Below are 25055 nucleotides of genomic sequence, written 5' to 3' on the forward strand. Positions count from 1 at the left end.
GTTTTCTAAATATACAATCATGTCATCTGCAAACAGGGACAATTTGACTTCTTCTTTTCCTAACTGAATACCATTTATTTCTTTCTCTTGCCTGATTGCCATAGCCAGAACTTCCAACACTATGTTGAATAGGAGTGGTGAGAGAGGGCATCCCTTTCTTGTACCAGTTTTCAAAGGGAATGCTTCCAGTTTTTGCCCATTCAGTATGATATTGACTGTGGGTTTGTCATAAATAGCTCTTATTATTTTGGGATATGTTCCATCAATACCGGATTTATTGAGAGTTTTTAGCATGAAGGACTGTTGAATTTTGTCAAAGGTCTTTTCTGCATCTATTGAGATAATCATGTGGTTTTTGTCTTTGGTTCTGTTTATATGCTGCATTACGTTTATTGATTTGTGTATGTTGAACCAGCCTTGCATCCCAGGGATGAAGCCCACTTGCTCATGGTGGATGAGCTTTTTGATGTGCTGCTGGATTCGGTTTGCCAGTATTTTATTGAGGATTTTTGCATCGATGTTCATCAGGGATATTGGTCTAAGTCTCAGGATACAAAATCAATGTGCAAAAATCACAAGCATTCTTATACACCAGTAACAGACAAGCAGAGAGCCAAATCAGGAATGAACTTCCCTTCACAATTGCTTCAAAGAGAATAAAATACCTAGGAATCCAACTTACAAGGGATTTGAAGGACCTCTTCAAGGAGAACTACAAACCACTGCTCAGTGAAATCAAAGAGGACACAAACAAATGGAAGAACATACCATGCTCATGGATAGGAAGAATCAATATTGTGAAAATGGCCATGCTGCCCAAGGTAATTTATAGATTCAATGCCATCTCCATTAAGCTACCAATGACTTTCTTCACAGAATTGGAAAAAACTGCTTTAAAGTTCATATGGAACCAAAAAAGACCCTGTATTGCCAAGACAATCCTAAGTCAAAAGAACAAAGCTGGAGGCATCACGCTACCTGACTTCAAACTATACTACAAGGCTACAGTAACCAAAAGAGCATGGTACTGGTATCAAAACAGAGATATAGACCAATGGAACAGAACAGAGCCCTCAGAAATAATACCACACATCTACAGCCCTCTGATCTTTGACAAACCTGAGAAAAACAAAAAATGGGGAAAGGATTCCCTATTTAATAAATGGAGCTGGGAAAATTGGCTAGCCATAAGTAGAAAGCTCAAACTGGACCCTTTCCTTTCTCCTTATACGAAAATTAATTCAAGATGGATTAGAGACTTAAATGTTAGACCTAAAACCATAAAAACCCTAGAAGAAAACCTAGGTAATACAATTCAGGACATAGGCATGGGCAAGGACTTCATGTCTAAAACACCAAAAGCAACGGCAACAAAAGCCAAAATGACAAATGGGATCTAATCAAACTAAAGAGCTTCTGCACAGCAAAAGAAACTACCACCAGAGTGAACAGGCAACCTACAGAATGGGAGAAAATTTTTGCAATCTACTCATCTGACAAAGGGCTAATATCCAGAACCTACAAAGAACTCAAACAAATTTACGAGAAAAAAACAAACAACCCCATCAAAAAGTGGGGAAAGGATATGAACAGACATTTCTCAAAAGAAGACATGCATACAGCCAACAGGCACATGAAAAAATGCTCGTCATCACTGGCCATCAGAGAAATGCAAATCAAAACCACAATGAGATGCCATCTTACACCAGTTAGAATGGCAATCATTAAAAAGTCAGGAACCAACAGGTGCTAGAGAGGATGTGGAGAAATAGGAACACTTTTACACTGTTGGTGGGATTGTAAACTGGTTCAACCATTGTGGAAAACAGTATGGTGATTCCTCAAGGATCTAGAACTAGAAATACCATATGACTCAGGCATCCCATTACTGGGTATATACCCAAAGGATTATAAATCATGCTGCTATAAAGACACATGCACACATATGTTTATTGCGGCACTATTCACAATAGCAAAGACTTGGAATCAACCCAAATGTCCATCAATGACAGACTGGATTAAGAAAATATGGCATATATACACCGTGGAATGCTATGCAGCCATAAAAAAGGATGAGTTCGTGTCCTTTGTAGGGACATGGATGCAGCTGGAAACCATAATTCTCAGCAAAGTATCACAAGAACAGAAAACCAAACACTGCATGTTCTCACTGATAGGTGGGAATTGAACGAGATCACTTGGACCCTGGAAGGGAAACATCACACACCGGGGCCTATTATGGGGAGGGGGGACAGGGGAGCAATGGCATTGGGAGTTACACCTGATGTAAATGACGAGTTGATGGGTGCTGACGAGTTGATGGGTGCAGCACACCAACATGGCACAAGTATACCTATGTAACAAACCTGCACGTTGTGCGCATGTACCCTAGAACTTAAAGTATAATTAAAAAAAAAAAAAAGAAAACTGTCCCACTGACTTGGCACTGCTTTGCATGATACTGTTTTTAAATGGAGTTTGAAGAGCCACATTCGCTGAGACCAACTGGCATGAAAAAAGTCTACTGAGAGTAAATTTACAGTGGGGGTCACAGTTTCATTGTCAATTTCATGATTTCTTTTTTAAAGAAGCTATTTTTAAATTTGTGAAAGTAAGTTTATTTTATCTTAGATTTAATCACATTAGACAAGATTGTAAATATATTCTAGTTATTAGCAAAGACAGAATGCACCCAACAGAGATAGCTAAGTTTTCTGAAAAAACTGGTTACGTAACACATCGTTCATCACACATTTAACTTCTACAGTATGATTATGAAAAAAAATAATTTTGCAAAAGTATTTGAGAGTGTCATCAATTTTCCAAATAATTTCTCTCAATACTTTGGTAGGCAAACACTGTAGCTGCTTTTGAAGGTATCATATCATTGCCCTTGCTGATTCTTTCCTCCAGCATTTTCTGCTCAAATATTATCAGATTTTCTTTGTCAATGACTTTAGAGGGATCTACCGAGTTCTTCAACATTAACTTATTATCTTCAGGAAATCCTGAATCTTTTATGAGATTAGAAGTTTCACTTTATTATTAAGTTCTATGGATTCACATTATATTACCAGTTATTACGCAGGAATAATGTTAGATCAAAAAAGGCATTGACCTGTTGGGCCAGCCAACGTAACAGTGATAAGTAGTAAGAAATCATTGAATTGGCTAATTTAATACAGGTGTTTTTCAAATGGCTGTTGCTTTCCCATAGAGCTAAGTAATGTCTGGATCTCAGAGAATAACACTAGGACCATTAGGATCCTCTACTGTATACTTCAGTGCCAAAGTAAGTCTTCAGAATGAATTGATCTTCAAACAATTTGCTTCTAGTCTGTGAAAAGATAAATACAGAAATTAAAAGTTAACTAAAGTAACTTTTATAAAAAATTTGGCATTTCTGGGACAACAAAGCATGGATCAGTGAATCTGTCTCATTGAATGAGATATAGACTATTTTGGGTGTTGTTGAACTTATACAATGAGCCAGCATGCTGCTAGCTGCATACTAGGCATTGTGCAGTAGAAAGACCATGTGTAAGTCTGTGATGAATTGGGATTTTTAAAAATGGATACTTCACCACAGATACTTTGAGAAATACTGCTCTCTTTTATTCCATATAGTATCCAATGGTTCAAAAAACCATAAGCCTTACTCATGTGACAATACATGTCCTATAGTAAATGAATCTTTCCAAGAGGGACTTTTTGTCATTCCTTTTTTTTTTTTTTTTAATAAAATGACCAATCCTTTGTTTTAATTTTTTTTTCTCTCATTACATTTTACATCTGTGGATACACTTTACCATTGTAACTTTCTGAAATGAGCTGTCTCAGAATAGAATTCCTGACTTGTGAGACAATGAGCTCCCCATTGCTTGAGTTATTTAAGCAGAAGCATGAGAACCACTTGGGGATGATCTTGCTAAGGGAGATTAGTGTATCAGATGAATTTTGGAATTGTCAAATTCATTCTGACTCAGAGATTCTTCAGCCATATGAGGGGACTTCAAATAGTTCATGGAAAACTAGAATTGAAAGATAAAATTCTTAAAAGTGAATTTTATTTCTCAACATAAGCTCTGTGAAGTTCAAGACACTTTTGGAAGTGGTGCTAGGAGCCATTTAGCCCATCACTAAAGAACTGAGAATCCTAAGAATTTAACAATGTCAATTCAGTCTGTTTTACATTATTAACTTAAGAAAATTGGGCACCCTTTATAGATTTTTGTAAGATTAGAAAACAAGCCAAGTGCAGGGGCTCACACCTGTAATCCCAGCACTTTGGGAGGCTGAGGGGGGTGGATTACCTGAGGTCAGGAGTTCAAGACCAGCCTGGCCAACATGGTGAAATCCCGTCTCTACTGAAAACACAAAAATTAGCTGGGCGTGGTGGCATGCACCTGTAATCCCAGTTAGGCAGGAGGCTGAGGCAGGAGAATCACTTGAACCCTGGAGGCAGAGGTTGCAATGAGCTGAGATCGTGCTATTGCACTCCAACCTGGGTGACAAGAGTGAAACTCTGTCTCAAAAAAAATAACAAAACTTAAAAATAAATAAATACATAATTTATATATATATTTAACTTAAAAATACATAAATAATTTATATAAATTTAACTTAAAAATAAATACACAAATAATTTATATATATATATATATATATAATACTGTACATGTACAGAATGTGCAGGTTTGTTACATAGGTATACATGTGCTATGGTAGTTTGCTGCACCCACCAACCCGTCATCTAGGTTTTAAGCCCCACATCCATTAGGTATTTGTCCTAATGCTCTTCCTCCCCTTGCTCCCCACCTGCCAACAGGCCCCAGTGTGTGATGTTGCCCTGCCTGTGTCCGTGTGTTCTCATTGTCCCACTTATGAGTGAGAACATGCAGTGTTTGGTTTTCTGTTCCTGTGTTAGTTTGCTGAGAATGATCATTTCCAGCTTCATCCATGTCTCTGCAAAGGACATGAACTCATTCTTTTTTATGGCTGCATAGTAGTCCATGGCATATATGTGCCACATTTTCTTTATCCAGCTTATCATTGATGGGCATTTGGGTTGGTTCCAAGTCTTTGCTATCGCGAACAGTGCCACAATAAACATACGTGTGCGTATGTCTTTATGGTGGAATGATTTATAATCCTTTGGTTATATACCCAGTAATGGGATTTCTGGGTCAAATGATATTTCTAGTTCTAAAGATTAAAATGAAAAGAAGTCAGGGGGAGCCAAATCAGGACTGTAAGGTGGATGCTAATGATTTTCCATTGAAACTCTTGCAAAATTGCCCTTATTTAATAAGAGGAATGTGTAGGAGCATCGTCATGCTGGGAAAGAACTCTCTAGTGAAGCTTTCCTCAGCATTTTTCTGCTAAAGCTTTGACTAACTTTCTCAAAACACTCTCATAGTAAGCAGATGTTATCATTCTTTGGCCCTCCAGAAAATCATGGCAAAATGCCTTGAGCTTTCCAAAAACTGCTACCATGACCTTTGTTCTTGACCTGTTCTCTTTTTCTTTGACTGGATCACTTCAACCTCTTGGTAACCATTGCTTTGTCTTCAGCATCATAGTGGTAAAGTCATATTCCATCTCATGTTGCAATTCTTTGACAAAATGCTTCAGAATCTTGATCTTACTTAATTAAAATTTCCATTGAAAACTCCTCTTGTCTGCAGCTGATCTGGACCTAATGGTTATGGCACTCATTAAGTGGAGAGTTTGTTCAGCTTTAATTTTTCAGTCAGAGTTGTGCAAGCAGAATCAACTGAGACGTCTATGGTGTTGGCTGTTGTTTCTGCTGTTAATCATTGGTCTTCAATTAGGGCACAAACAAGATTTTTTTTTTTTTTTTTTTTGCTTCTAAATTGATGTTGATAGTCTGCCTCTGTGAGCTTCATCTTCAACACCATCTTGTTCCTTCTTAAAATGAGTTAGCCATTTGTAAACTGCTGGTTTGTTTGTGATATTTTCCTCATAACTTTTTGTAAAGCATCAGTGATGTCTCCATTCTTCCACTCAAGCTTCATTATAAATTTGATGTTTGTCCTTGCTTCAATTTTAGCAGAATTTATGTTGCTCTGATAAGGGCTGTTTTCAAACTAGTGTCTTATCCTCCTTAGTGCCTCCAACTAACTTTTGTTCAGACACACTATAACAAGTTAGTTGTAGTTTATTTGGGTGCCAAAAAAATGTAAAATACATTCATAGTTTCTTCATAATATGCATTTTCCAAGAACTTCTTGAAGACCCCCCTCATACTTCATCACTAACAGAGTCCAGCTAAATGAATTTCTAGATGTTTTTCTGGAAAAATATAAGCAAGACATAAGAAACAACCATAAACAAAGAAACTTGGAAGGTAGTGGATACATTTAAACAAACACAGAATATATAAATGTAAAATAATCATAATGAATTTTTTCCAGGTTAACCCCATTACTTAGGTGCATAATTTTGACCCTTATAATCATTGTTCTGAAAATACTATAATTTATTTTTGTAGCAGAACTTCTCAGGGCTCACCTGCATAACATCCCCAGGACAGGCATTTGATCACTGTAAGACTGGAGCTCACAGTTAAATTCTTCTATTTTCTTCCCCCATATAGACCAGCCTGAGATGCTGTGGTTTATAAGCCTATGAGAAAACACCCCATGAGATCAAGTCATCAGTTCTTCTTAATATCAAAGAAGATATAAGAATATCCTATATCTTATATCAAAGAAGATATAAGAATATCAAAGAAAATATAATATCAACCAGTGGCCAAGTTTTTAAGGGACTCTCATGCTGATTCTCTTTTCTTTCCAGCCTCACTCCTCTTTCCTTTCATTAAGTGTTTGCATCAGTCTCTGCTTTCTGGGGTACCAAAGCTAAAGCAATAATTATATTAATGCAAGCCAAGTCTCACATGCTTTCCTGTCAGTCCTATTATACCACTAATTTATACTGAAATTTTATCTAGAACCCTGAAATCTGTTTATTTGTTGGAACAACATTAACAACAACAATAATATAACTAGCATACACACTGTTTATTGTAAGCTAGGTGAGTGTAGATGCTATATAGGTATTAACTCATCCAATCCTCCCAACTTACCTAAGAGACAATTTTAGGTATATTGGGATTACCAGTTTACAGCTGTGGAAATTGAGATGCAGAGAACTCAAGAACAAGCACTTAATTTACTTGTCTGAGGTCACACAGCTGTTAAGTAGTAGTCCCTGGAGTTGGACCAGACACAGTCCTCGAGTCTGTGCTCTACTCACTCTTTTAGCCCCATTTCCACTGCTAGATTTTTAAAACCAAGCATGGGATTTTCTATTTATTTCTCTTCAATTTTGTCTCGTTGGAGTTCAGTTTATCATTTAAGTCAGTCAATAATTTTGGGATGATCATTTATCATTATCTCTTTTCACCAACCTTCCAGTTTCTTACCCCATTGAAATTTCACTGGCCTTCCACTGATATATTTTGCAGGTCATTAATAAAATGCTTAGTCGGGCAAGCAGATATGAGGACAAAGTCCTATGACAAATTACCAGAGATTTACTTCCAAGTTGATCAATCTTGATCAATCAATAACAAATTTAATGTAACTATAGCATAGTTTCTATTTATTTATCTCATCTACAGAGAGAAGCAAGAACGATATCATTAGTCACCTTAATAAGATCCGGTCATACTACATAAAAGCACTCTCTGAATCTACTACTCTAATAAATAACCCTATTAAGAAAGAAATTTGGTTTAGTGACATATATTTCAATTTCAGTGAATCCAGATCAACTCTAAATGATCATCTTGTTTCCTGAATAATCTGTTTGTTATTTTATTCCAGAATTATGCTTTGGAGGAATCTCTAGCTCAAAAAAGAAAAGAAAATGCCTTCTTTCTTGTAAAAAAAAAATTCATCTATTTTTTTCCTTTGCAGTTTTTTCATATGTCTTCCAATCCATAGAGTTCCATAAAGGGTACAGAAAATGCTTCTTCCTTGCAAGGTCTCTTTGTGCCTCACAGGGTTATCTCTTCAGATAAGAAGACTTGAATTTACTTACGATGAAAAACGTTCAACAGAAATCACTCCTCTCTAGATCATCAATTCTCTTTCACTGAACTGGTCCTGGCCTTTGTGTCATTTTTTACAATGTAAGTCAAGTCAAACTTGTGTAGTTCTGCCTTGTCTTTAAGTCACGGATGTTGCATTTACAACTACTTGGAGCTTTTTAAATTTTGATTATCTCAAGTGCTTTTACATCATATTAACAGGCTTAACTATCTGTAGTTATTTTTTATTTTAGTTAACACATAATAATTGTACATATTTATGGAATACAAAGTGATGTTGCAACGCATGTATACAATGTGTATTGATCCAATCAGATTAATCAGCATATCCATCTACTCAAACATTTATCATTTCTTTGTATTAGAAACATTCAACATTCTTCTAGCCATTTGAAAATATACAATACATTATTAACTATTAACTAGATCCACACCACAGTGCTATAGAACAATGAAACTTAATCATCCTATGAAATTGTAATTTTGTAATTATTAACTAACTAACCTCTTCCTATCTTCCCCTCTCCCTACCCTTTTCAGTCTCTAAAAACTGCAATTCTACTCTCTGCTTCTGTGCAGTCAACTTTTTTTAGCTCCCATATGTGAGAACATGCAATATTTATCTTTCTGTGTCTGTTCTCCAGGCTCGTCCTTGTTGCTGCAAATGAGGATTTCGTTCTTTCTATGGCTGAATGGTATTCCACTGTATATATACCACATTTTCTTTATCCATTCATCTGATGTTGGACACTTAGGTTGAGTCCATGTGTTGGCTATTGTGAATAGTGCTACAATAAACATGGGACTGCAGATTTCTCTTCAGTATACTGATTTCCTTTCATATAGATAAAAACCCAGTAATGGGATTGTTGGATTATATGGTAGTTCTATTTTAAATTTTTTTGAAGAATCTCCATAGGTTTTTTTTATTATGGCTATAGTAATTTACAACCCCACCAACTGTGTATAAATGTTCCATTTTCTCCACATCCTCGTTAGCATTTGTTACTTTCTATATTTTTGATAATAGCCATTCTAACTAGGGAGAGATAATATTGTGGTTTTGACTGCGTTTTCCTGATGATTTGTGGTATTGAACATTTTTTCATATACCTGTTGGCCATTTGTATGTCTTCTTTCAAGATATGGCCATTTGAATCCTTGACCTATTTTTCAATAAGATTATTTGGGTTTTTCCTGATAAATTCTTTGAGTTCCTTGTATATTCTGATATTAGTCATTCATTTTCAAATGAATAGTTTGAAAATATTTTCTCCCATCCTACAGGTTGCCTCTTCACTCTGTTGATTGTTTGCTTTTCTCTGAAGAAGCTTTTTATTTTGATATAATCCCATCCATCTGCTTTTGCTTTAGTTGCTGTACTTCTGAAGTCTTACCCATACAATCCTTGCCTAGGCCAATGTCCTGAACCATTTCCCCTACGTTTTATTCTAGTTAAGTCTTCAATCCATTTTTAGTAGATTTTTATATATGGTGAGAAATTGGGGTCCAGTTTTCTTCTTTTACCTATGGATATCCGGTTTTCCCAGCACCATTTATTGAAATGGCTGTCCTTTTCCTAATGTATGTTCTTGGTGCCTTTGTCAAAATCTCATTGGCTGGCAATATGTAGCTGTATTTCTGGGTTTCATATTCTCTTCCATTGGTCTGTGTCTGTGTCTATTTTTATGTCAGCATCATGCTGTTATGGTTACTGTTGCTTTGTAGTAAATTTTGAATTCACACAATGTGATGGTCCAGCTTTATTCTTTTTGCTTAGTATGGCTTTGGTTATTCAGGGTGTTTTGTGGTTCTACACAAGTTTTAGGAACTTTTTTCTATTTCTGTGATGAATGTCATTAGTATTTTGAAAGGGATTACATTGAATCTGTTTGTTGCTTTGGGTAGTATGGTCATTCAACAGTATTAATTCTTCTATTCTGGGAACATGTGATGTCTTTGCATTATTTAGTGTCTTCTTCAATTTCTATCGTAGCTGTTACTGTAGGACTCTTTCACCCCTTAGATTAAATTTATTTCTAAGTATTTTTATAATTTATTTCTAAGTGTTTTTATAAGTATTATAAATTAAATTTCTTTTTTCCATTTCTTTTTTAGCAATTTTGTTATTAGTGTATAGAAATGCTACTGATTTTCCTATGCTGATTTTGCATCCTGTAACTTTACTGAATTTGTTTATTAGTTCTAAAAGATGTTGCTGATGCTGAAATCTTTGTTTTTTTTCTGCATATGAGATCTTGTCATCTGCCAGGAGAAACAGTTTGACTTACTTCTTTTCAATTTGGATGCCTTTTATGTCTTTCTCTTGCTTAAATTCTCTGGCTAGGACTTCCAATACTATGTTCAATAAAAGTGGGCATCTTGTTTTGTTTTAGTTCTCAGAGAAAAAGCTTTTGGCTTTTTCCACTCAGTATAATGTTATATATAGTTTTGTCATATATGGCCTTTATTGTGTTGAAGTATGTTCCTTCTATACCTAATTCATTGAGAGTTTTTGTCATGAAGGGATGTTGAATTTTTTCAAATGACTTTTCTGTGTGTATTGAGATGATTATACGATTGCTGTCCTTCATTTTGTTGATACGACATTCATTGATTTGGGTATATTGAACCACCCTTGTATCACTGGGATGAATCCCACTTGATTATAGTGATTTACCTTTTTAATGTATTGTTGGATTTAGTTTGCTAGTGTTTTGTTGAGTATTTCTGAGTCTGTGTTCATCAGGGATATTGGCCTATAGTTTGTTGTTGCTGATGTTGTTGTGTCCTTATCTGGTTTTGATTTGAGAATAATTGTAGAATAAGTTAGGAAAAATTGTCTGTTCTTCAATGTTTTGGAATATCTTGAGAATAATTGGTGTAGTTCTTCTTTAAATGTTTGGTAGAATTTAGCAATTAAATCATCTGGTCTTAGGCTTTTCTTTGTTGGGGGACTTTTTATTATTGATTCAATCTCATTACTTATTAATAATCATTATTAATCTGTTCAGGTTTTTTAATTCTTCCCAATTCAATTTTTTTAAATGTTTGTAATTGTCTTAATGTATTTTCGATGTAAGAATTGAAGCTCAGCTCCTACATCAGTGCTTATTCTCTGCTGAAAGAATTCTTTTAAAAACTCTCTTTTGATTTTTTTTCTGTTTGTTTATTCCTAGTTCAATCTTGGTAGGTAGTATGTGTTCAGGAATTTATCCATTCCTCTAGGTTTTCTCATTTCTTGGCATATACTTGTTCCTTGTAGGAAAAAAAAGAAAACAAAATTTCTGGGGGCTTCAGGATGACTGACTAGAGGCATCTGGCACTAGCCTCCTTCACAAAAGAGAACCAAAATAGAAAGTAGATAATTACCCTTTGAATAGATCACCTAAGAGAACACTGGAATTCAACAGAAAGTGACAGAAAACTCCCAAGGGAAGAAAGGAGAGGGAAGAGAAGCAGCCTGCTCAGCAAGGATTGGCTGGGAGCCCTGAGAGCCTCCTCAGTTCAGAGAAAGAGTAAGTGAGAAATTCCCAGCAGTCTATTCCCGCCAAGAACTCCTGCAATCCTAGCCACAGCAGAGTCCCTTGACCCCTATGGACCCTGAGACTAACATAAGGAGCTGCCTGGAGACTGCTCAACAGTATCATTCCAGAGACGGGCTCATTTGGTGTTCTATACACCTCCCAAGACCTAAGCAGCTACAGCATGGTATCATTTTGAGAGATCAGCCCTCGCCAGACTGCATCCTGCCCTAGAGCTCAATACCCCTTGCATCTCCACCTCCCTGGAGCCCTATTGTCATCCCGAACTGTTGGCTGCCACCATGGCCAAAGTGCACCCACCCCTCTGGCAGTCACTCTTCCTCCCTCAGCAGTGGTACTGGCCACATGAATTTGCACATGTCCTGAGGACAGACTCCTCTACCTAAGCTGCTGCTGCTGGCTGCTGCTACCGGGGCCAAAGTGCAAGCTACTAGCAGCAATTCCACTGACCCTAGCTGTGTGACTGCCGCACATTGCATGTGCATTGAAGACAGACTTCCCTACCCATATCCACCACCACCACTGGTTGCTGCCATCAGGATGGTAGCATGAGCCATGTGCAATAACCCCACCATCTATAGCAGTGAGGCCTCTGCACATTTACATGTGACTTGAGGACAGCTCCCTCACCCACAACCACTGCCTGGTGCCAAATTAGGCACTCCCTAGGTGCCTACCTAGGCTGCTGCCTCCGAGAACAACCCCACCCACCCCAGCTGCAGGGATAAAGAGCAATTGCATGTGTCCTGTGGGCAGGCACCCCCACTCACCACTTCCACTGCCTGTCTCACCAAAGCACTTCACCAGAGGCCTGGGAATTAACCCACCTCTGCATACGAAAGTCAGCATTCATATGCACTGTGAGGAGTCCTATGAACATGCCTGCCAGACCTGGCTGCACTACCCTCAACCAGTGCCTGAACATGCTATTTGTGGGCCTAGAGATCACCCCATCTCATCCTCCACAAGTGGCAGTAGAGCACTCCTCTCAAAGGCCTGAAGATGTGGCCACCTTGCCTAGTGCTACCGCCACAGTGGGCCCCCACCTACATGCACCACCTGCTGGCCCAGAGACTGACATACCCAGCCCATTACAGCCACTGCTAACACCAGCATGGGCCACTCGAGAATCAGAAGGCTGTCCCACCACAACTACTGCCATTGCCCATGCTATGCCCACTACCCAGTGACCCAAGGACCTGCCCACTCACCTTGCTCGTCACTGCCACTGCCTGCACCTAAGCAAACCACCTGTAATCTCAAGAATTGGCCCACATGGGCCCAATAACACAGGTGCCAGTGTTTGCCACTCTGGGGCCCAAAGACAGACACATCCAGCTTGTCGATGCCATCACTGGGGCGCAAGGACTGGCACACCTGACATCCCCATCACTATCAAAACTTCACCACAGCTCCTACTAACAACCACACCCTAAATCACTAAGGAAATCAGACCCCACTGACACCATTTAGAGCCAAATAAATTATACAGGCTATACCACTACATGCACCCAGAATGAGTGCATGGCATGGGTAGCCAAAGTGGTAACCCACCAACACTGTAGATATATTTTCAACTGTTCAAAGTAGTCTTTAATAACCCTTTGTATTTCTGTGATATCAATTGTAATGTCTCCTTTTTTGTTTCTAATTTCATTGATTTGAATATACTCTATTTCTTAGTCTAACTAATGTTTTATCCATTTTATCTCTTTATATACCAATTTTTTATTGCATTGATATAGTATATTCTGAGTTATTTTTCTCTATTTTGTTTAGTTCTACTCTGATCTTTTTTATTTCTTTTCATCTACTAATTTGGGATTTGGTTTGTTCTTGCTTTTCTGGTTCCCTGAGATGTCTGATTAGGTTATTTGAAATATTTCTACTTTTTTTTTAATGTAGGCATTTATTGCTATTAACTTCCCTCTTAGTACTGCTTTTGCTGTATCCCATAGGCTTGGGTATATTGTGTTTCTATTTTCATTTGTTTCAATATTTTCTTAAAATTTTATTCTGAATTTCATCATAGGCCCATTGGTCATTCAGGAACATGTTGTATGGTTTTCATGAATTTGTAGTTTCCAAAGTTCCTCTTGTTATTGATTTCTAGTTTTATTCCATTGTGATCTGAGAAGATACTTGATATGATTCCAAATTTTTTAATTGTTGAAAATTGTGTACTAACATATGGTTGAGCCTGGAAAACATTCCATGTGCAGATAGAAAACGTAGATTTTGTAGCTATGGGATAATGTGTTCTGTAGATGTCTCTTAGATCCATTAGGTCTTCTGTATAGTTTAAATCCAATGTTTCTTTGTTAATTTTCTGTCTAGATGATCTGTCCAATGCTGAGAGTAGGGTGTTGAGGTCCCCAGCTACTATTTTATTGGGGTCTCTCTCTCTTTAGCTGTAATAACATTTGGTTGGTTAATATATTTGGGTGCTGTAGTATTGAATACATATATATTTATAATTGTTGAAGCCCCTTACTGAATTGATCCCTTTATCATTAATTAACAGCCTTCTCTGTGACCTTTTATGTTTTTGACTTAAAGTCTATTTTGTCTGAAATAATGTTTCCATATGCACAGAATATATTTTTTCCATCCCTTCACTTTCAGTCTCTGTGTGTCACTACATGTGAAATGAGCATACAGTCGGATCTTGTTTTATTTTAATCCACTTAAACAGTCTATCTCTTTCCATTGTGAAATGTAAACCATTTACATTCAAAGTTGTTATTAATAGGTGAGGACTTACTTTGTCATTTTGTTCATTGTTTTCTGGTTGTTTTATGTATCCTTTGTTCCTTTCTTCTTCTCTTATTGTTTAGCTTTGTGTTTTGTTTATATTCTGCAATGATAATACTTGATTTCTTTCCATTTCTCATGTGAGTTTCATATTTTCATGTGTTTTCCTGATGGTAGATATTATCATTTTTCTTCCAGTTGAAGGACTCCCTTAGCACAGGGCCAGTCTAGTGGTGTTGAATTCCCTCAATTTTTGCTTGTCTTGGAAAGACTATTTCTCCTTCATTTCTGAAGGACAGCTGTGTTGGGTATAGTATTCTTGGCTAACAGGTTTTTTTTTTCCCTTCAACTCTTTGAATATATTATCCCATTCTCTCTTGGTCTAGAAGTTTTCTGCTAAGAAATATATTAGCCTGATGGAGAGTCCCTTATATGTGACTTGATGCTTTTTTCTTGCTGTTTTAAAAATTCTTTGTCTTTTGATAATGTGACTGCAACGTGCTTAGGAGAGGAAATTGTGGGGTTGAATCTGTTTGGGAATTTTTAAGCTTCCTGTATCTGGATGTCTATATCTCTTCCAAGACTTGAGGAGTTTTCAACTACTGTTACTTTTTGTTTATTTGTTTTTTTAGAGGGAGTCTTGCTCTGTCGTTTAGACTGGTGTGTAGTGGTGCAATCTCAGCTCACTGCAACCTCTGCCTCCTGGGTTCAAGCAATTTTCCTGCCTCAGCATCCTGAGTAGCTGGGATTATAGGTGTCTGCCACCACACCTGGCTACTTTTTGTGTTTTTTGTAGAGATGGGGCTTCACCATGTTGGCCAGGCTGGTCTCGAACTCCAGGCCTCAGGTGATTCACCTGCCTCAGCCTCCCAAATTGCAGGGGTTTCAGGCATGAGCCACCATGCCCAGCTTCAACTACTATTTCATTAGATAGGGTTTATATGCCTTTTCCCATCTTGTCTCCTTTTGTAATTACCATAATGTGAATGTTTATTCAGTTAATGGTGCCCCATATGTCACATAAAATTTTTTATTTTTTAAATTTTTTCATTCATGTATTTATTTGACTAATGGGTTTTTGTTGTTTTGTTTTGTTTTTTAAAGTTTGGAGCAAGAGTTTAATAGGCAAAAGGAAAACACAGCTCTCTGTTATAGACAGGGATCCCAAGCGGGTTGCCAAGTTGTAGTAAAAATGTCAAGGTTTTTATAAACGGGCTAATGACGAGGGGTCTAGTGAGGAGGCGATGTCCTAGCCTCCTAGGGCCTGAAGATTTAGTTGGGACTAGGTGTGCAATCTGTATAGAGCAGAGTTTTTATCAGACTTTTAGTCTGTGTTTCTTCGATTTGCTTATCTGGGAGGGAGATTTTCTGTGTCTGTGCCCATACACCTTTCTGCAGCTGCAGGCATCCCTCCACTCCAACCTGCTTTTAGCTTCCCTATCTTAGTGTGCCTAAAGGGGAAAGAATGTGCTTATTAAGGCCCGCTGTTTCACTAGGGCCCATTGAATAACTGTGAAGTTTGGTGATTACCCAGGAGTCATCCCCCTCTCCACCCCACTAATGGGTTATTTTAAAACTGCCCTCATGTTCAGAAATGTATTCGTCTGCTTGATCCTGTCTATTACTAAGCTTTCAAGTGTATTTTTTATTTCATTCACTGAATTCTTTAGTTCCAAGATCTCTGTTTCATTCTTTTCATGTCTATCTCTTTGTTGAATTTCTCACTTACCATGACTTGTTTTCTTGATTTTGTTGAATTGTCTATCTATGTTCTCTGGTATTTCAGTTGTCTGTTATGCTCTCTTGTATCTCACTGAGCTTCCTTAAGATTATTATCTTGAATTCTTTTTCAGGCATTTCATAGATTTCCTTTTTGAAGGGTCTGTTACTAGCAAATTACTGTGATTTTGGGGAGGTGTTATGTGTCTTTGCTTTTTCATGTTTCTTGTGTCCCTATGTCAATATCTGTGCATGTGGTGGAACACTCACTTCTTCCAATTTTATGGAGCAGTTTTCATAGGAAAAAGCTTTTTTCTGTAGATACGTCCTGTAGTGTCAGTTGGGTAGGGTGCTTTGCCTTTGGTTCCTGGTGAGAACACTAGTGTGGTTTCTATATGATTTCTTCAACTGTAATCAACATCAGCCGTGTCTATAAGTGCTTAGTGGCCTAGGCTACAGTTGTTTGTGGAGCTGTGGCATGGCTTTTCTGGTGATATTGATGCTGGGTAAGCCAGTCCTCAGGCACCTAGATGGTATGTGTGTTGGCCTCATTGCTCAAGAGGGTGGAATTGCCAGTGGGGCAGCAGTGTGCCCCAGGCAGACTAGTCTTCCAGCCCTGCATGAGCATGACACTGGAGTCAGGTAGAACTCGTAGAGTTCTTCATCTTCAGACCACTGAGCTCATATTTACAACTACTTGGAGCTCTTTTAATTTTGATTATCTCAAGTGCTTTTACATAGCATTAAGAAACATAGCATTATGAAACATAGCATTATGCTATGTAAAAGCATAAGATTCTTATTCAGCCATAACCACCCATAGGATAGTAGCCTGAGAAATACCATCTTCTCAGGACCATTCTTCCCAGTTCTCCTTGAGGGTACAGGCCATCCATTTCCATGGTATTTATAAGAATTATTTTATTCTCTTTTATGTTTTAATATTTAAAATCCTCTTCCACTTAATTTATAATTATTAATAATTCAAATTTTATCATAAAGTACATTTCTTATGCTTAATACCCAAGTACAGATTTTCAAGTGAATATTCATCCCGAGGCTGTAATCTGCATCTAAATGGAGCTTCCTCCCACCTCCAGGTAGCACATTCAAAAGCAGTGCCAATGTGAAGTATGCATGGGATAAAAATTATTACCCCAAGGGCGTTAGGATTATTGTGATCTAGTCCCACTTCCATTCCTGAGATGACAGCAAGAGCTATGGGTCAGATATATCATATCTTAATGTAATTACTTTTTCTTCCAGACCATGATCTACTGTCAATTGTGTTCACTTTGTATCTGTTACACAATGAAATTATGGCATTTGGGTTTTGTTGTTGTTGTTGTTATTGTTATGTTTGCTTTTTGAGGATGAGAAGATGATGTACAGGACATGCATGTAAAATATTCCTTTTTGAAACCTTTGCCATCGAACCAGAGAGTACAGCAAGCTGTGTGCTGAAAAGTTAGTCTTGTCTAATTCTGAAAGGGCAATATCAAGGTCAGTTTTTTTCTATTGGTGCAGGCTGCTTCAGGCTGCATTCATTTGCCCTTGGAGGCATTTTCAGTGAAAATGAGAGACAGAGTTAATTTTTACAATTAGAAAAATTCCTCCCTTTCATGGAAAGCAGTTTCAGCAATGACTAGCTACTCAATAAATATTAGAAATTACTTTTATTATTTTAATTTTCTACAGATAGTAAGAAATTTTTTATGTTCTTTCTGTGTTGATCTTTAGTGTTTGTTAGCACTTTTTCCTGTTCAGGCCTCCTTTCCAGTTCCAGATAAATATGTCTCAGATATCCAATTATGTGCCAGCTGAATAGGTCCTATTTCTGGTCTAAAGACCTATTCATGTATTTCTCCAAGACATTTGATTTCTGCAGCAATAAATTCAGGAAAATATTTGGCTTTGGCCAAGCATTAATCTACATGGGATTTGGGGATGGAAGAACATTTGGGTTCTGCAGCAATAAATTCAGGAAAATACTTGGTTTTGGCCAAGCATTAGTCTACCTGGGATTTAGGGGTGGAAGCACATTGTGGTCTTTAAAAATGACTATCTTTGTTCCTGAGTGAGGGGGCCAATGGACCAGGCCTACCCTGTCTTTGGATTCTATAACACTGAGATCAATGGGGTACTTACTTCTGGCTCAATGAAGGGATCTACATGATATATCTTGGCCAGCCTCATTTGGGCTCAACCTCCAATCTTCTGACTGAAATTTTCTAGAGGAAGGACCTGGAAATCTGAATTTGAAATGATTTTCATCAGGCTACTCGGGAAAACCTGCATTAGTGGACACTGCCTTTTGTTTTGGTAGCCATTTTACAGAAAACAGGTGCCATACAGCTTCTAAGGCCCAACATCTCAGAATAAATAAATGGTAGGGCTGGAATTTAAGCCAAAAAGCTAAGCTCCCTCTGTGCTGAGAGGTGATCTGAGTCTATTATTCCCTTTGGTTTTCCCATCTTCCTTGACTCCCTCCCTTTAGGAAACAAGTATAAGCATTAAAATAGAGGATCCTTCCTTATCTGAAATTCTGTTTTTTTCTGAGGGTGGGATACTAGTCACTATGACAAGACTCAATGACACAGTCCTGACTCAGAAAGTCACAATAAGGACATTGCAAATCATCAATCACAAATGCTACATTTAACCCACTGAGATCAACCCAATCCCTTTGATCTTTACCACTGCTATGTGAGAGGAGACGGGGCAAAGCAGACAGGACGTTATAGGCTCAACAGTTCAATGAACGTGAGATCAAATCTTGGCAATGCTGCTTATTTGCTTCCCATTCCCAGCCCCAATTTTCTCATCTATAAAATGAAGGTGATAGCACATAGCTATTCTGTGGTCTATTGTGTGCTCAGTACACAACAGGCATTCAACAAATTGTTCCACTGCGTCTGTGATGGTTAATATTAGGTGTCAACTTGATTGGATTGAAGGATGCCTAGATGGCTGGTAAACTATTGTTTCCCGGTGTGTCTGCAAGAGTATTGCCAGAGGAGACTGGCATTTGAGTCAGTGGACTGGGAGAGGAAGGCCCGCCCTCAATGGTTGTGGGCACCCTTCAATTGGCTGCCAGCATGGCTACAACAAAGCAGGCAGAAGAAGGTGGGATAAGGTTTCTTGCTGAGTCTTCTGGCTTCCTTTTTAACTGTGGTGGATGATTCCTTCCATTCCTCCTGCCCTTGAACATCAGACTCCAGATTCTTTGGCCTTTGGATTCTTGATCTTCTACCAGTGGTTTGCCAGGGGCTTTCAGGGCCTTTGTCCACAGACTGAAGGCTGCACTATCAGCTTCCCTGGTTTTGAGGATTTTAGACTCAGGCTGAGCCACTACCAGTTTCTCTCTTCCCCAGCTTATAGATGGCCTATCGTGGGACTTCACCTTGTAATCATGTAAGCCAATTCTCCCTAACAAACTCCCTTTCATATATGTGCACATATCCTGTTGGTTCCGTACCTCTGGGGAACTCTGACTTAAGCATCCAAGGCCCAGGTTAGAGAACAGGGGAGGAAGAAATGTGTTGTGGGACCTGGTGACACATGGGGTAATGGAGAATTAAGGAGAGCACTCAGATAAAGTGCTTTACAGCAATTAAACTGTTTTTCCCTACAGTGCAGATCTGCATTGTAAAAGTATTTACAGGTGTCTGATTTTGTTGACTATACAGGAAGTTACCTCAGCAGAATAAATAGAGCTGCCCAGTGCATTTTCATGCTCTTTATTTGCAGAAAGGGAGATAATTAAAGAACTAATGACAGTCTTCAGGAGCTTGCATGCAGCAGTATCCTAGCTGACACCACGTACTCCAGGCCAGGAGCCCTGAAGGATCAGCCTTTAGACTTGACAAGGGCCTATGCCCTGTGCTTCTGATTATTCTGTCTTCTGCTCATTTCTCACCAGGCAGCAAGGAAGAGGTAAGCCTCTTTTGAAGTCCTCATTCATTAATAACTGGAGTTACCTGACAAACATACTTTACATTTAGCCTAAGAACTAGGAAATTGAGATGAGGACAAATGAAGGGAAGGAAACTAACATTTATCGGTGATGAGTATTGTCTAAGTATCATACTACAATTTTCTCCTTTAAAAGAACTTTATATTTTGACATAGTAATACACTCATAGGAAGTTGCAAAATAATACAAGGAGTCCTGTGTACCTTTCACCCAGCTTCCCTCTATGCAGAAGGCTGGGCAATGGGATGAGCAGAAGCATGTAGGTAGATGCAAGTCATTGTTAGTGTCCCAGTTCTTGATTTGGTTGGTAGTCTTATGGGTATCTATTGTATTATTATTTTAGTTATCTCTTGATACATAATAAACCACCATAAAACAGAGTGGCTTAAAATAATATTTTACTATTTCTGTTAACATCACTAATTGGGAAGCCATTAGATTCGGTGTAACCAGGCTTAACCAGTCAGAAACTGCCAACTAACCTTTCACTCTGGACTTTCTACTGGAATGATCCAAATAAGGCTACTTTAACCAATCAAGTATTTTATTTGCCTTGCTTTTGTATTCACCTTCTAAAAGATTTCTTCACCTGCCCCTTTGGCAAATCCCTGAACCACCTGTGGTCTGAAGCTGCCCAATTCATGATTTTCTGTCTGCTCAAGTAAACTCTAAATTTGGGGTTTTTTTTAATTTAATTTAATTTTACATTCCAGGATACATGTGCAGGACGTGCAGGTTTGTCACATAGGTAAACATGTGCCATGGTGATTTGCTGCACCTCTCAACCCATCGCCTAGGTATTAAGCCCTGCACACATTAGCTATTTATCCTGATGCTCTCCCTCCCCACTACACACATCCCCCTACCCACCTAACAGGCCCCAGCACGTGTTGGTTCCCCTCCTAGTGTCCATATGTTCTCACTGTTCAGCTCCCACTTATAAGTGAAACACTAGAATTTTAATATGCCAATGTTTATCTTATAACATTTCTTATAGTTCTATGGCTTGACTGAGACAGCTGGACATGAGCATTCTTCTGATGCTCACCCATGGGGTCCAGTCACAGCTGGGAATGGAACATTCAAAATGGCTTTGCTCACATGTTTGTGGCCACAACAAGGAAGAATGGAACGCGGGCTTCAGCAGGGACACTGGGACACTGGGCTTCTCTCTCCATGTGGTCTCAGGACTTCTCCTTCTCTACTGCCTTTCCACATGGTCTCTCCTTGTGGTCTTCCCAGGAGAGTCATTGAGCTTCTTACATGATGGCTCAGGTCTCCAAAGAGCACAAAAGGAGAAGTCACCAGGTCTTCTGAAGACTGCCACAGTGACCCTTCTCCTTCATTCTCTTGGCTGATGTGAGTCACAACACCAGTGCTGATTCAATGTGATGTGACATCAATACCAGGAGGTGTGGTTCACTAGGGGATACCTTTGGAGAGTAACTATCACATTTGAAATATAATAGAGCTTCCACGGACCAACACTGACCAAAAAAATATTGTATCATATATTGTATCATATATATGTTAGTGTATACAAATAATATCTAGAAGGATCAAAATTGACAAATGGTATTTACTTAAACTAAAGAGCTTCTACACAGCAAAAGAAACTATCATCAGAGTGAACAGACAACCTACAGAATGGGAGAAAAATTTTGCTATCTATCCATCTGACAAAGGTCTAATATCCAGAATCTACAAGGAACTAAAACAAATTTACAAGAAAAAAACAAGCAATCCCATCAAAAAGTGGATGAAGGATATGAACAAACACTTCTCAAAAGAAGACATTTAAGCATCCAACAAACAAATGAAAAAAAAATGTTCATCATCACTGATCATTAGAAAAATGCAAATCAAAACCACAATGAGATATCATCTCATGCCAGTTAGAATGGAAATCATTAAAAAGTCAGGAAACAACAGATGCTTACGAGGATGTGGAGAAATAGAACGCTTTTAAACTTCAATCAGTGTGGAAGACAGTGTGACGATTCCTCAAGGATCTAGACCCAGAATACCATTTGACCCAGCAATCCCATTAATGGGTATATACCCAAAGGATTATAAATCATTCTACTATAAAGATACATGCACATGTATGTTTATTGCAGCACTGTTTACAATAGCAAAGACTTGGAACCAACCCAGATGCCCATCAATGATAGACTGGGTAAAAAAAAATGTGGCACACATACACCATGGAATACTAGGCAGCCATAAAAAAAAAATACTAGGCAGTTCATGTCCTTTGTAGGGACATGGATGAAGCTGGAAACGATCATTCTTGCAAACTAACATAGGAACAGAAAACCAAGCACTGTATGTTCTCACTCAAAAGTGGGAGTTGAACAATGAGAACACATGGACACAGGGAGGGGAACATCACACACCTGGGCCTGTTGGGGGGTGGGGAACAAGGGAAGGGAGAGCATTAGGACAAATACCTAATGCATGTGGGGCTTAAAACCTAGATGATGGGTTGATGGGTGCAGCAAACCACCATTGCACATGTATACCTATGTAACAAACCTGCACATTCTGCACATGTATCCCAGAACTTAAAGTAAAAAAAAAAAAAAAAAAAAAAAAACAGTCAGAGACAATGGCTCATGCCTATAATCCCAGCACTTTGGGAGGCTGAGGAGGGTGGATCACCTGAGGTCAGGAGTTCAAGACCAGCCTGACCAACATGGAGAAACCCTGTCACTACTAAAAATACAAAATTAGTCAGGCATGATGGCACATCCTTGTAATCCCAGATACTCGGGAGGCTGAGGCAGGAGAATTGCTTGAAGCTGGGAGGCAGAGGTTGCGGTAAGCCGACATTGCACCATTGCACTCCAGCCTGGGCAACAAGAGTGAAACTCCGACTCAAAAAAAAAAAAAAAAAAAACACTATACCATGCTGTTAACACTGCGTTATTTCTGCAGTTGGAATTACAGAACACTTTTACTTTCAGAGTTACATATTTTTCTAATGTTGTGATTTTAACTAATGAATATATCTGTAAAGCTGGGCTGAGCATGGGCACAGTGATGTGATTTCAAAATAAATACTTTCTCAGGTACCAAAAGCCAAATTTTATCTGGCTGAAGAAAAGACATCAGCTGGCAACTTGAACAGCCTGGCAACCTGAGACTGTTTGACAGGTTGTGCATGCTACACCCATTTGTCAATCCATGTTCTTAGGTGGGCATCCATCTTCAGAGAATTAGGACTTTATCCCGTTCAGTCAGGCAGTTGTGGTCACTGGCTGCTGATGTGACATGTGAGGCCTGTATTTAGCTTGTATCATTAAAATACACTAGGTACGTTAAAAAGACAAATTGTAACACATAAAATATAATGTTTGAGAACTGATATATGAAATCTGATATGGTTTGGCTGTGTCCTCACCCAAATCTCATCTTGAATTATAATCCTCATAATTCCCATATGTCAAGGGCAGGACCAGGTGGAGGTAATTGGATCATGGATGCAGTCTCTCCCATGCTGTTCTCATGATAGTTAATGAATCTCAAGAGATCTGATAGTTTTGTGTCTGGCATTGGCCCTGCTTGTACTTTCTCCAGCCACCTTGTGAAGGAGGACGTATTTGCTTCCCCTTCCACCATAATTGCAAGTTTTTTGAGGGCTTCCCAGTCATGCAGAACTGTGAGTCAATTAAATCTCTTTTTTTATATAAATTACCCAATCTCAGGTATTTCTCCATAGCAATGTGAGAATTAACTAATGCAGAATCCCTTCAGTTATTCAACAAGTAATATGGCTTAGGGGTAGGGTGATCAGGGCTACCCAGTTCTGGCCAAAGAAATAGAAGAGGAAATCTGCTGGCTGGCTTCTAGACAAAAAAAAATCCTCTCTGAGAAAAAGAAAAGTGTATATATTTAATAATAATAGCAGCTACCTTCACCCCTAAACTTCAGGCAGCTTTCTGCTGGAACCATCTGCCCTGAGTACTCTGGAGAGGTCAACAGTTAGCCTTTCTTTTTTTTAATTGATAAAGAACAATATGTGTATTTGTGGGGTATAATGTGAGGATTTGATCTATGTGTCCGTTATAGAAAGATACAATCAAGCTGATTAACATATCCATCACCACACCAACTTATCATGTGTGTACACGTGATGAGAATGTTAAAAAGCTATTTTGGCAACTTTGAAATATGTATTACATTATTAATGTTAATTGTGGTCACTATGCAGTGGAGTAGATCACTGAAACTTATTGCTCTAGTCGAACTGAAACTCTGTACCCTTTAATCAACATCTTCCTTTTCCCATCCCTTCCTCCACGCCCCTGGTAGCCACCATTCTACTCTCTACTTCTATGAGATTAACTTTTTAGATTCCACATGTAAGTGAGATCATACAGTATTTGTATTTCTGTGCCTGGCTTATTTCACTTAGAACAATGTCTTCCAGTTCCATCTATGTTGTTGCAAATGACAGAATTTCCTTCCTTAGGGGTTGTCCTTTCTCAAGAGTGTGCCAGGAGGACTTCATTCTGCTTTGTGAGGGTCAGACCAGAAGCCTGCCATGCTCTTGAACAGTAACATGCTACCCACTCACCATGGTTGGTCTATCCAAGAGGAAGAGGGTCTGGAATGAAACAGGCATGCCAAACCACACACACACACACACACACACACACACACACACACAGAGTTTCTATCACCTTGGGCTCCTTTAATTAAATATTAATACTTAATTAAATTATTTATTTTTTAATTAATTAAATTTTTCTTTAATTAAAAAATTAATATAAAGAATTATAGCTATTTCCTTTGAGAACAGGAAACTTAAGGGAATGTGACAGTTGGCTTCAACTGCCTGAAAGGAAAATGAATTAGACAAATCTACATTTGAACTCAAGACAGGACAGGGATCATAAATTTAAAGGAGTTAAAAGAAAACAGATTTCAATTTTTTTATGGAATCAACCTGGAGTGTTCATCAATGGCTGAATGG

Source organism: Piliocolobus tephrosceles, chromosome 9 (genome assembly GCF_002776525.5).
Source record: "Piliocolobus tephrosceles isolate RC106 chromosome 9, ASM277652v3, whole genome shotgun sequence".
Lineage (NCBI taxonomy): Eukaryota > Metazoa > Chordata > Mammalia > Primates > Cercopithecidae > Piliocolobus > Piliocolobus tephrosceles.